Consider the following 14,427-nt stretch of genomic DNA (forward strand, 5'->3'; position numbering starts at 1 on the left):
ATATATATATATATATATATATATATATATATATATATATATCTATATATATATATATATATATATATATATATATATATATATATATATATATATATACATGTATTGAGAGAGAAAAGGTAAGTTAGGGAGGGAAGTAAGGGAAATAGAGGTAAGGTAAATAGGCTGGGTTAGATAACTGGGGCAAACAAACAAACAAACACAGAAGACAAACAAGACTGAGAGCTGATGTGGTGACACAGTGAGGAAGGGGAGCACAATGGAGATATCAGACAGAGAAAGGGCAATGGTGATTGAGTGGTTAGGACAGCAAACATAAGTAAGAATTGGCATAAAAGGCCAGCGAACATTGGGATGGGAATATGTTTGGTAAGGGATGTAGTACCAACACCCTGTAGAAGTTCATACCCCACCCTAGGCACCTTCAGTGCTGGCCCTGGCTCAGATGTTAATGAAAGTGTAGGACAGAGATGCTACTCCATAAGCCACATAAGACGTCTATAAAGGCAGCTGATGCAAGCATCAATCTGCTTCATAACCTGCTCTCTGATCCCTTCATAAAGCTTGCTATGGTGAACCAAATAGTCCACACCCTTGACAGAGCTACTAGTGTGACCCACAGCAGACCCTACTGGTGATTCCCAGCAATGCGGGTTCATGGGCCTATGATTATCCACCTATGCTGATGCCTGTTGTGAGGCAGCCCTGGATTTGAGATGCATAAGGCGGTGCTGGTCACTGCTAGTTAGTCAGCTGGGGTGAAGCAAAGGTGTTGTGAATCTGACTGCATAAAAATAAAATAAATAGTCAGAAATAAAATAAACATCAAAACATTTAATACATACAAGGAAAAGCAACAAAGATGGCTGAGAGAAATACAAACTTTCAATTTACATGCAGTTATATGTAAACATCAGTATGTATGACATCATAAACAATTACCTATGAAATGCAGGTATGTAACATTTAATCTGATAATATTCCACATGCATCTCAAATGGTTATAACAGGAAACACTGAATACACCCAACATTGGCATGCTAAATATCAACATCTTTATGTGAAAAAAACCAAATGTCAAAAAGCAGCTATGCATGCAATGGAAAACAGCCCGAGTACATGCAAAATTCAAAATTAAAAAAAAAAAATTATAATATTCCTTGGGATTCAGCAAGCTCTGCACAATGTGCAGGAATAGTGCAATTGCTGCTGCATATAATATGGCCACCGAGCGATCCAGGAATGAGCCCCCAAGACGTGCACGAATGCGCAGACACCACTGCTTTATGCTAATTACCTCATTTGCTGGTGAAAACCATGCAAATGAGGTGAATTAGCAATCCAGGAAGCAGGTAGTCATCTGTACAGGAATAGTGTAACCTGCAGCAATGTATTTGGTTACTAACTGAATACATTTTTGCAAATTGCAAAACGGAGGCATGACAGCTCCACAGAAAACATGTATTCAATGTAGTAGGCATGCCAATGGCTAAATACATGGCCTTTGGCATGGGAAATAGTTCCAAAATTACAAAGAATAACTTTTTTTTTGTTTTTGGCCAATTTTGGCATTTGAGAGTAGGGCAGTGGTGCGCAAACAGGATTGGCGCAAAAATAAGAAAAAAAGTTGCAAATAAGCTTTTAAACACAAATAAACATTCTGCCATAATAGCCAATGCATGCATAAGACAATAATACCATGAAATAGTTGTTGCTAAGGGGGAAGGCTGAATGTCAGTTTTGTAACTATGCATTAGCAATCAGTTTTATGCAAATGAGGGGACTGATAGTGAATTACAGATTTCCCCTCAATGTTAGGATGCACCTAAGAGTGTAGGTGCAGCAACACCTTGGTATAAGCATAAGAGGTAGATGACCTCATAAGGGGGAGTGTATTGCATGCTGTAAGCTTACTGGAGCACTGTGGTCCATGTTCGCCTTTAGCTAAGCACAGCTAAGGAAGGTCGTGTGTCTGAGGCTGCCTAGCAGTGTTTACATTGCATAAACACTGGGTTTTAAATTAAAAAAAAAACAGGAAATAGCAGTTCTGTTCACATTTGAGCACTGGGTATGCACACCATGCCTCGGGGCTTAAACGGGAAGATAATGGGATGGGAAAACAGCAGTAGGAAGGCAATCAAGGAGAACTAGCATAGCTGGCAGGTGAAATGTATCAGAATCAGCCAGTTACACAGGAAGCAGCCCAGCACACTACTTTAAACTATGCAAACACCTTTCACTCTGTTTTTTCCCACAAAATCTACACCACTGGTGTACACAGACGGAGACATTTTACCTGACAAAACTAACAAATGATAGGGGCTGCTGTCGCTCTCATACTTCAATATGTGGAAGAGGCTGAGGGCGGTGAGGATAAGAATGCTGATGACCAACCCACAGTGAGGAGAAGGAGAAGAGTGTACAGACCCAGGGTAACCTACCAGGGGCTACATGAGCTGAGGATAGTGGAGTGCTATAGGGTGGAAATGGACATCCTACAGCAAATTATTGAGGTGTGCCGGCCACGCCTCACACATAGAACCAACAGAGAGGAACCCATCCCAGTGGATACCAAGGTATATATAGGGTTAAGAATTCTAGCTATAGGTATCTTCCAAAGGCCAACTTGGGATATCATGGGGATCTCACAGGCATCAGCATCCAGGATACTCCACCAGTTCCTGGATTCCATGTCAGCACATGCCGGTGAGCACATATATTTCCTCAACACCCGTGAGACGTTGACCTGCAATATGCGTCTCTTCCACCAAATAGCAGAATACCCTGAGGTAGTGGGTGGTATAGATTGCATGCACATACAACTCAAAGCACCACCTGGTTAGCAGTGTAGGGTCTACATCAACTGCAATGGCTTCCCCTCTATCTATTGCCAGGTCATTTGCGATGCCCAGGGCATTATCTTGAATGTGTGTGCTGGCAGCCTAGGACGCTATCACACCTCCCACATCTGGCATATGACACAGCTGTACCAGAGATTTGCCAGTGGGGACATCCCATATGGCCACTTAGTGGGGGATGCTGGTTACGCATTGGAGCCATGGCTGATGACACCCATCAGAAATGCACACACACACGAACATGAACTCCATAATGAGGCACACGCACAAACCAGAATCATAATAGAGCATGTGCTTGGGGTGCTCAAGTCATGGTTCTGGTGCCTGGACATATCCAGTGGAATCTTGCAGCACTCTCCAGCTATATGTACACAAATGTTCATTGTATGTGCCATGCTACACAATATGATCCTGTGGAAACAACTGCAGCAGGAACACAACAGGGCAGGGCCACATAGCCCCCCACCATTGCCAAGGCCAGCACAGGCACAGAGTGACTCAGAGGAGGAATAACCTGAGCCTGCCCATGTAGGCAGAAGGAGGTGTGCCCAGTAGGCCCAGGCTTTTTCAAAGAGGCAACACATAGCACATACACTGACACGGTAGGGTCCTAGGGAATGACACCTCTCTCTGACTCACACATACAGTAAAAGGGATGCCAAACGTGACACTACCTGTGCTTTACCATGTATAGGGAGTGTACTATGTGCATCTGACATTGTCATCCCTCCAGCACCATACTCAATACTGGCACAGCCACAAGGTAAGTCACTCTTCCTATCAATTGCTGAATGGAGTAGTATGTTCTGCTAGTTGTATCTATGGTATGGATGTGAGCATGCAAGGGAACTGGGTGGCTGAATGGGATGGCAGCAGATAGCGGACACCTATAAGGGCAGCATGAAATCCATAACACATGCTGGTATCAACAAAGTAGGCAGTACTAGACAAGGTGACAAATCCCACTGCAGTACATGTGGTGGCCCAAATGTGTGCCCACAGGACACACACATGCATGTCAGTGAGACTCATATACCCAACAACAGCCTCAACCAGCAGGATAGGTGTAGATGACCATAAGGAAAGGCTGTGCTAAGGCCTCCAATTGATGACAATGGAGAACAGCCCCCCTCCAGACCTACAGAGATGGACTACAACATGTCTGGCAGTTGTATTTTAGTTCTGAAGGGTAAGAAGTCTGAAACTGAAATATAGGTCAATAAAACCTAAGATCTGTACTCTACTGATATGCCTCTAGTCTGCATGATAGGTCAGAATACAAAATGAAAGGGAAGCCAACAGAGTACCTGAAATACCAGTACAGTCGTAGCAAATGTTTACAGTTGTCAGGTGTGCCCCACCCCCCACAATCCAATGTAGAAATGCAGTAACATGTATGTGTGGGTTTAATAACAGTGGAGCACAGATTACCTGAGCTGGCCCAATTTACAGGATAGATTGTTGTATGTGTACAATATGCAGGGGTCTGTTTGTTAGATTGTTGTGTGTTCTATATTGTGTGGAAGTGGTCAGCATGTAGACATGGAGGGTTGTGCCTCGGTGGCCTAGGCCAGTACTGTTGATGACAGGGCCAAGTTCTGACAACTGCAGTGCCAACCTCATGCATCCCAGCAAGATCCAATTCAGCAGTCATCCATACTCACTGTCCAGATGTCAATATCTGTCACCAACTGAAAGATGGACATGCCATGAATGTGGGCCCAGACATACAAACAGTACACATGTGGAAGTACCCTAGACAGAGTACATAAAATTTAACTGTCAACTGCACATACCTTTGGAATTGTATCTACAGGTTAGCAGCACATTAGTTGTTTGTGTAGTATGGAATACTGGCAGACCACAAAAGACACAGTTATGAAGTAATGGGAGACTGCCTATGTCCCCGCACAAGGCAGCATAAGGTGAATGTCCCAGGTATATCTGTGAGTCAGCTGCAAGAAGCTTCCATATCACACAAGCACTCAGCTCACCCCAAAATCAGCCACAGGTTTATCACAGGTCATATCCCTGCTGTTGGGAATGAGTACAGTATGACCCCCACTTCTGTATGGGAATACCCACAGAATGCAACATGCTGAAGAGGTGTCCCATGCAGCTGTGTCCCTAGCTGTAAGCAGCACCCTGCCAGCATGCAGACCGATGGATTTATATATACAGAAACTATTGCCATTAACACCTAGCGCACTTACCCTGTGACCCCAGGGGAATCCAGTGTCTCACTGCCTGGGACTGAAGGAGTGACAGAATGCACTGGCCTGCTACAGATGGTCTGCATCACTACCTAATGCCCTACAGTCCTCTGTCAAAAAACTGTGCCTCACCAGTACTGCCAATATATGTTATCTCATGGGATCCCAACTAACAACATAACACAGTCCACAGAACACAAATGCAAGGCCATGTTGACAAATCCCAGTAGCATCCTCGCCATGTCCTACTGCATGAACTGTGGACTAACCCCTAAATACCGCTGGGATGAAGGGACAACTGTAGGGATACTTCTCAGATATTGCTCGCACAATGTTAGGAAGAGGATAGAATAACAGAGTGGGGGGTGTAGAAGCAAGGACGCCATGGAGTGTATGAAGTCTGAAACTCTGTTGTGTGCCCATACTACCCCTGCCTGCAAACCCAGTAATAGGTGGTTACAGACCTGCTCATAAACCACAAAAACATATTCGGAGGTACTAGGTACCAATCTGAAAAAGAAACAGTGCCCTCCAAATCAGACAAGCAAGCAACCTGCACCTCCAAACACAAGCCAGAAAACACATAATTCACCTCAGCAGTGTGCCTCATGACAGCCCCTAAGGCAAAACACCATACCCAACATGCTAGTAATAGGAGACTCTATAGTAAGGCACACAGATGTTCCACTCACCAGGCTGAACAAGGAGAAGGTTACTGTCAGCTGCCTGCCAGGTGCTAGGATCCGCCACATAACACAGGCACTTAGGTCACTCCAGAACAAGTATAAGTATGACGCTGTAATTGTACATGTTGGTGTGAATGATCTAAGATGTACCTCCTTGACTACATGAAAAGAGACATTGAGGAGCTCTCTGATCATGTAGCCCAAGCTGGTATGACCCTGACCTTGAGTAGCATACTACCTTCACCTAGAATGATACCACAATACAAATTGGCTAAGCTTCTGGTGTCATTCTAAGAGGATCCAGTGTCTGTCTGCCTGGGATGACATGATAGACAAGCCTCACTGTTTCACCAGATATGGTTTGCACCTGTCACCCCTAGGCTTTCGAATACTTGCCAAGGCTCTTACTGTCCCCATAGTGCCTTTTTTAGGCAAGGCTCAAAGGACAAACCAACCACCGTAACCAGCACAGGTAACCAAAAACTAAGGGTAATGCTACTCAATGCCAGAAGTCTCAACCTCAAAATGCATGCACTCGAGGCACTCCTCAGTATGGAGAAAATCGATGTTTGTGCAGTGACGGAAACCTGGTTCAAGGCTCCAGAGAACACCCCAGCACTACCAGGTTACAATTCATATCATACCTTCCGGCCTCAGTTACCAGATTGCAGTACAAAGGGCGGAGGTGTATCCATATTTATCAAGGATACCCACATCTCCAGTTTAGTGGAGTAGCATGATGCCCCAGAGATCATCCATGCGCAACTATCAGCAGGCAAAACCACATTTCAAGTCGTAGCCTGTTATAGATCGCCCACCATGTCCCAAGATGCTCACTCAGCATTCCTTGAGGCATTGGAAAATATAAAGGTCCAACCCAACACCATAATTTTGGGTGATTTCAACTACTCTGGTATAGACTGGGCGAACTACCAAAGTTCTAACTCCTATGCCCAGTGATTCATAGAATTTATACATTCAAATGCCCTTGAACAACTGGTATGTTCTCCCACTAGAAGGGACAACATATTGAATTTAGTCATCACAAATATGGGCACCCATTGTACCACACCCGTTATCACTCCCTCTCTGGTCAGATCAGACCACAAACTGATAACCCTGGATGTGCTCACCCCTCCACCTCCCCCAGTCAAGAAACCATCATAAAAAAACTTTCCAAAGCAAACTTCAAACTTCTTGCGTCAGAAGTGGAAAGCTTCACTATTCCCTTGCAGAAGGATAATGATATCCAGGATGCAGAATCCTACACCAAGGCACTTATACATCTTCAGGATTGCATGGACCGTGCTATCCCAAATAAAACCAAGACTCCTTCCACAAGCAAGAAGAAACCAATCTGGTGGACCCCGGCCATAAGCAAACTATACAATAAAAGGAGGAGACTTATACAAAAAAAGGCCAAATCTCAAGTAGAAACATCATCCCTGATCAGCATTAGTAAGAAATTGAGGGCCCTCATCAAGTCAACTAAAGCCAATTTCGAAAAGAAGGTTGCCAAGGATGCCAAGGATAACCATAAGGCCTTCTATGGTTACGTCAAAAACCTAAGTGGCAACACTCAGGTCTGTTCTGAGCTAGTACAACATGGAAAAAAATACACTGACCCCACTGACATTGCCAACATCTTGGCTGATAGGTTCAGTGCAAATCCCCCCCCCCCTCACCACCTACAGGGTCTATTACTATTCCAGGGGATTGTGTAACTCCAATTATTACTGATACGTTGGTTAATAAGGCTCTATCTAAAGCTAAAAACACTGCCTCCATGGGGCCAGATAGTGTCCCGGGCTGTGTCATACGCGAGCTCCAAAATGAATTAACCCCACATCTGAATACCCTTTTCAGTCTCAGCCTCTCAACAGGATATGTGCCCATAGAATGGCGCACAGCAACGGTGGTTCTGCTGCACAAGGGTGGGCTCACAACCGACCCTGAGAACTACCGACCAATAAGTCAGACCAGTCTGATCTGTAAGGCAATGGAGCGAATCATTATGGAACTCATAAATGGAGAGATTGGGAACCTCCAAACACTTGACCCTACACAGTTGAGCTTCGTCAAGGGCAAATCATGCCTCCTGAACCTGTTGGACTTCTTTGAGACAGTTACTCAAGCTATAGATAAGGGAAAGGAGGTACACACAGCTTACCTTTACCTTGCTAAAGCATTTGACACAATTCCCCATTCAGGTATTATTGATAAACTCACCAACCTGGGCATAAACCCTTACGTCACAAGATGGATCACAAACTGGCTCTCAGACAGATCCCACAAAGTAAGAGTAGAGGGATCTATGTCCGAATCCAGACCAGTAAAGAGCGGTGTGCTTCAGGGCTCTGTCCTAGGGCCCCTCCTGTTTGGCATATACTTCTCAGAAGTACAAGCAAGCACTGAAGGGCTGTGGCTGACCAAGTTTGTGGATGACTGCAAACTGGGTGCTATAATAGAGTCTCCAGCCGACATGGATATCCTCCAGAAGGGCCTTAATGAGACTGATGCATGGTGTCAAAGCCATGGTCTCAAGCTAAATGCTAAAAATGTGTAGTAGTCCCCTTTGGAAAAAAACAGATTACCCACACACTTCCACATAGGAGGTAACCCCCTGAAATCTGAAGAAGTAATAAGGGATCTAGGGTCCCAAGTAGATAGTCAGCTTTCCTTTGATAACCATGTTGCCAAGGTGGTTAGAAAATTCTTTTATGTGATCCATCTGATCATGAAAGGGTTTGCATCAAGATCTAAGGATGTAGTGGTGTCCCTCTACACTTCCCTCATCATACCCATTATTGAGTACAATGCACCAATTGGAATGTACCTGGCTAGGCATCTCCAGCAGCTGGAGAGACCAAAGAGGTAGCTCACTAAGAGGATTTCTGGCTTCAAACAGTTGCTCTATGCAGCACAATTGAAAAAGCTAAGGCTTTTCTCTGTTGCATACCACCTTCTCAGAAGCGATCTCTGTCTAACATACAGAACCATGTCCAACCCAGAACTGTTGAACATGCTCCATCTTAGCAAAACAAAACAACAGCTCTACTAGACAGGGGCCAAGGGTGCTAGCTGCTAGATCAAGGGCCTAGGGAACTAACCAAAGGGGCGGTGAATACCACACAACGTGGCTGGGCTAATATATGCCTTCGGGCAGATAGCCCAGTACCTACCTATGAACCTATGAACCTATGTGTCTGTAGCTACACCTCCAGAATGGCATGAGTGTGCAAGAATATGTAGGCTGCAGACCACAATACTGGACACAGCTTCATTCATCTTGTATTTCCCAGGAAATAACTGTGAGCAAATAAGTATATCTGTCAGTAGTTGATGACAAACAACATCACAGTGTAAAACAGTACATCTGTCTGAATATCTCTACAAACACCAACCATGTAACACAAGCAGCACAGGCAAATAGTTACAGTATCCCACTATCTTTCACCCATTGTGACTCCATGTTGTCAACCTATCTACAGATATCCTGCAGAAACATGTCACTAGCTGTAGGTGTAGAACACCAAATCCTGGACTGGAGTGCAACCTATCTGGAATGGATTCACACACTCAATACAGAAGGTCATACTGGGCATGCTCCTACACTTAGAGAAATGAAGCCCATGTCTGATAACAACAGTGGACTATACATATCTGTCAGTAGCAGATGTCTGTGCACACACACCACATTGCACACCATTCATGCTTTGCAAACACATTGGATAGGAATACTCACACATATTCAAGGCCAACACACTATAATAGGTCAAACATACACACATAGAGATGTGGGGAAGAGAGACATAGACAGTGACAGAGAGATTTCCATCAACAGGCCTGTCCCACCCACCACACATCCAATTGGCCAATATCACATGATGTGCCAATGGCAATCACTGTAGACGTTTGTGTGACTGAGTGTTGTGTGTGTGTTTCCAGAGGAATAGTTTATGTCCCATTCACACACACTGTACTTCCCATTGCCCATTTTAGCACTCATGCTGGTGTCAGTCACCTTGAAATAACCCTCTGGCCAAACCTCAGCCCCATACACTCCATGGTGCTTGCGATAACTCTATAGTGCTATAGTGTAACATACTACTTACATAGGAGTTCTAATCCTAGACATGGCAACTGTGAAACTGTGTGTTTGGTTTGTGTGTGTGTGTGTGTGTGTGTGTGTGTGTGTGTGTGTGTGTGTGTGTATGGCAATTAATGATTTTGAGGCCCTTCACAGTCACTACACCTCCCATTGTCTTACTTTAGCAAGCCTGCTGATGTCAGTCACCTTGAAATATCCCTTTGGACAAGAGCCTACTCTATAAGTTCTGTGGCATGTGTGCTAGTTAAGTAAGAGTTCTAATCCCAGACATGGTAACTTTGAAACTGTGTGTGGAAATCAACAATTTTGAGGCCATTCACAGTCACTACACCTCTCACTGCTCTACTTTACCAAGCCTGCTGATATCAGTCACCTTGAAATACCCCTTTGGAAAAAGAGCAGTCCTATAAGCACCCTGGTTCATGTGATAACTGTGTATTGCTATAGTGTAACATACTAGTTAGATAGGAGTTCTAATCCCAGACATTGCAACTGTGAAACTCTGTGTGTGTGTGGCAATTAATGATTTTGAGGCCATTCACAGTAACTACATGTCCCATTCCCCTACTTTAGTAAGCCTGCTGATGTCAGTCACCTTGAAATACCCATTTGGACATGGGCCAGATTTCTAAGCTGGGCCATTCACAGTCACTACGCCTCCCAATGCCCTAATTTAGCACACCTTCTGATGTCAGTCACCTTGAAATACCCCTTTGGACAAGGGCAAGTCCCATAAGCTCTGTAGCATTTGTAATAACTGCATAATGTTATAGTGTAACATACTAGTTAGGTAAGTGTTCTAATCTCAGACATGGCAACTATAAAACTGCGTGTGTGTTTCTTTGAGAGAATGTGTGTGTCCTTGATAATACCTGATATTATGAACATTCACACTTACTACTCTCCCCTTACCCCTCCTTTAGCACTGCTGCTAATGAAAGTCACCTTCAAAGATACCTGTGGAGAGCTCTCCAGCAAGTAAGCTTCATGGCGTAAGTCATAAATGTGGAATAATGTAGTAGCAGTAACTAAACAGGTATGGGTTTGAATCTTGTTTGTGTGAGTACTTTAAACATTTTGGTCCCATTTACACCCAGTACACATCTGAGAGCCTGACTTTAGCAGTCCTGGATATGTCATCCACCTTAGAAGTACCTGTTTCCAGCCCTATCCCATGTTAGGTCAGTGGTTCATGTGGTAAATACATGACATGATGATCTGTAAAGATTGTTAGATAAAAAATTGAACCTCCCCCTGGCAAATGTGTGTTTAGGATAAAATTATTTTTGGGATCTCTCACCCACTACATCACCCAGTGCCAGTACTTACAAGGGCTGCTGATGTTCCTCACCTTAGAAGTACCTTGAGATAGCATCTATCCTATAAGCTCTGTGGCACATTCAATAAATGCTGTACACTAAAATAGCAAATCATAGCTAGGTAGGGGTTTGAATCTGTGTACTGCAAGTGTGTGCTTGTCTGTCATCAGCATCCTGTGTGGAGTTTGCTTTGATTGTGTAATAACAAGATGCATTGTGGGGTGGGTTTTGCTAAATTATTATGTTGAGGACCTAGTATATGTCACCATGTCCACTTTACAAGGACAACAGATGTCAAACACCAGAGAGGCTGGTGTAGACAATCCATAGCCCTACATGTGACATTATGGATTGGTGAACAATATAGGCAACCCTTCTATTACTCAGAGAACACTCCCTACCCATGTCTCATACACAAACACACTTGGCTAGGCAACAACCACTATATTGGTAGTTCCCTGCATATTGCCTCACAGATAGTAACCACAGTGTGATTGCAGTGGACTACATGCCTGTTAACCACAACAGTGCCACTGATATCAGAAAGTACTGTGATGTGTTACATCTTCTAACTGAGTGTGTGCTATCCAGAAAGTAAAAAGACATGGCACCCTGTTCCATCCCCACAGTAGGCAAATAAATACTTACAGTGGCCCTTTTCCTATGTTCCCCACTGGACGCCTGCAACAACTATAGAGTCTGCAAATGTAATCCAGAAAGTGAATACCATGCCTTATATACATGCCCTGTATGGACAGATGCCACTAACTCCACTGAATACCTGTATCATACTGTCAATGTAGGTGCAAGCACAACCTCAGTTCCATAGCCAAGTCTCACCAAATGAGGTCAGGAATGCTACATCAGAAGATAACAATCTGTCCACACAACATGCCCCAGAGACCTCAAGTAAACTTCCACATGTCAAAGAACATACATGTGGGACATGTGCACAACACAGACACTATCCATGTTATGGAATATAAATCACAAACATGGGAAGCAGTGCACATCACTGGCCCCCCACAATAGTAACCCAGATGACTGGATGGTGAATACAATACCCACTCATGGGGCCACTCCAGGGACTACACCCCTGAGTCACACTGGAGACTATTGTCATGTGGCCTGATGTCAAGATATTCCCTTTGCCCAGCCTTGTACAGCCTTTAGGCCCATTCACCTATTACACACCTGGGAAGCAATGAACCTATGCATCTCAATACTGGCAAATGAGTGTGTGTGTGTGTCTGTGTGTGTGTGTGTGTGTGTGTGTGTATGATTTTGAAGCCATTCACACTCACTACAGCTCCCATTGTCCTACTTTAGCTTGCCTGCTGATGTTATTCACCTTGAAATAACCCTCACTCCACTGTAATAGCAATACATAGTTAGGTAGGGAGGTTGGAACTCAGTACTGGTAAGTGTGTGTTTGTCTGAGTGTCAAAAGTATCCTGTGGGGGAGCTGGGGTGATTGTGTAATGACAGGATGCATTGCAGTGTGGGTTTTGCTATATCATTATATTGAGGACCTATATGTCCCAATATCCACATTACAAGGCCAACAGTTTATAAACCCTGTAAAGGTTGTTGTAGACAATCCTCAGCCATAAATGTGTACACTGATGTGCAATTACTACGTGACAGTATGGATTAGTAAACAATATCGGCAACCATTATAATACCCAGATACCACTCTCCACCCATGGCTCATACACAAACACGATTGGATCTTACTCACTTACTCCCTTACTTTCTTACTTTGTCTCTGTCTCTCTCTCTCGCTCTCTCCCCCTCTCTGGTGGATGTAGAAAAGTATATCTGTTTTGCATAAGCAGCAGCTTGAGTTTTCTAAGTAATGGCCATGATCAGCTGATGGCCTGTGCACGAATTGCAGTCCCCCACTTGCTAATTGCATGTGGAACAGCTGTGGTATCATTCCTGTAGCCAATTTCATGGAAACACACTCCTATAACTAAACACTTCATGTGGGCGTTGGCACTTTTCCTTCACTATGAGCAGGACTTCATGTGGTTGTTTGACAAACAGCATCACAGAGGGTAGCTGGAAATACCTCTTACAACATACATCGTGGAGACAGGCCAAGAAACAGGAGGGGATGTTCCAGACATGGGGACATAATGAAAGTATTGCTGTTCTACATTTGAAGCAATGTTGGTTTAACAGGGTTTGTGTGGATATGGCTGTTCTGCATCATTTAAAGTCTGGCATGACAGTGTTATGTGGTTCAGGAAACTCTCACCTGTAGAGCTATCTGGAGACTGGCTAGAGTTTGGAGTCTTACATGTGGTATGTTACTCACAGATTTCCTGTCTTTAAAAATGCAGTAGCATACTCTGATGATTGCAGTCAGTACATGGTGACATCCATGTGAATTACTGACTTCATATCCCCCAGAATAGATATGCCACAACAAACCCTGTTACACCAGGAATTTTCTCAGTTTATCACAGCAATATGTCATTATTGGCCATGTGTTTGTACCTCCATCCCCCAAGTCTGTCACCCTTTGTCCATATGTCTTGCAGTAAGAGGTGCATATGTACAGTATATCATTATTTGCTGACATCATACCTGATAAGCCAGTGAGATATCAGACTGTTAGACATGTTATGTATAGTAAGCCTTATATTTGAGGACAAAACCTGGGCATTCTGTTGTAGCCTGTAAAGTAGTGAAGTCTGTGTACTTATGGTGATTGTTGACAGAGTGTGTATTGTGAATATGTTACTTGGTCTGTGTACAGACTGTGGTAGATGTCATTGTTCTTGGTCCTGTTCTATCTGATGTTGCATTCTGCTCCCATTTATGGTACCCTGTCAGCATACATGTTTGTAGGGCCAGACTGACACATGTCCCATACCACAGTCAGGCATCAGACTACACTGTGTATTGGGCCAGTATATGTAGGATTGGTGTGTGAGTGGCACATAAGAGGATGGTTTTGTTGACACAGTCCATATACTGTACTATTAATTAGGCTTACCATAATGTGACTGTGACTGTGTTCAGATTGATTGTGGGTATGCACTTTCACACTGGTGTCTGTTACTCCATGCTGTTACATGCCTGTAGTGCCTGCTATATTTGCAAATACATGTGTATTCCCCCATAGGCAACTTGGGTCAGTGTTGTGGCAGTCTGCAGTAGTTTGAACAGTGCTTTGTGACATGCCTAGCAGCTCAGTGTATTTACCTAGTGTGATGTTATGTCCAGATA

Source organism: Protopterus annectens, chromosome 6.part0 (genome assembly GCF_019279795.1).
Source record: "Protopterus annectens isolate FY-2018-M chromosome 6.part0, PAN1.0, whole genome shotgun sequence".
Classification (NCBI taxonomy): domain Eukaryota; kingdom Metazoa; phylum Chordata; order Ceratodontiformes; family Protopteridae; genus Protopterus; species Protopterus annectens.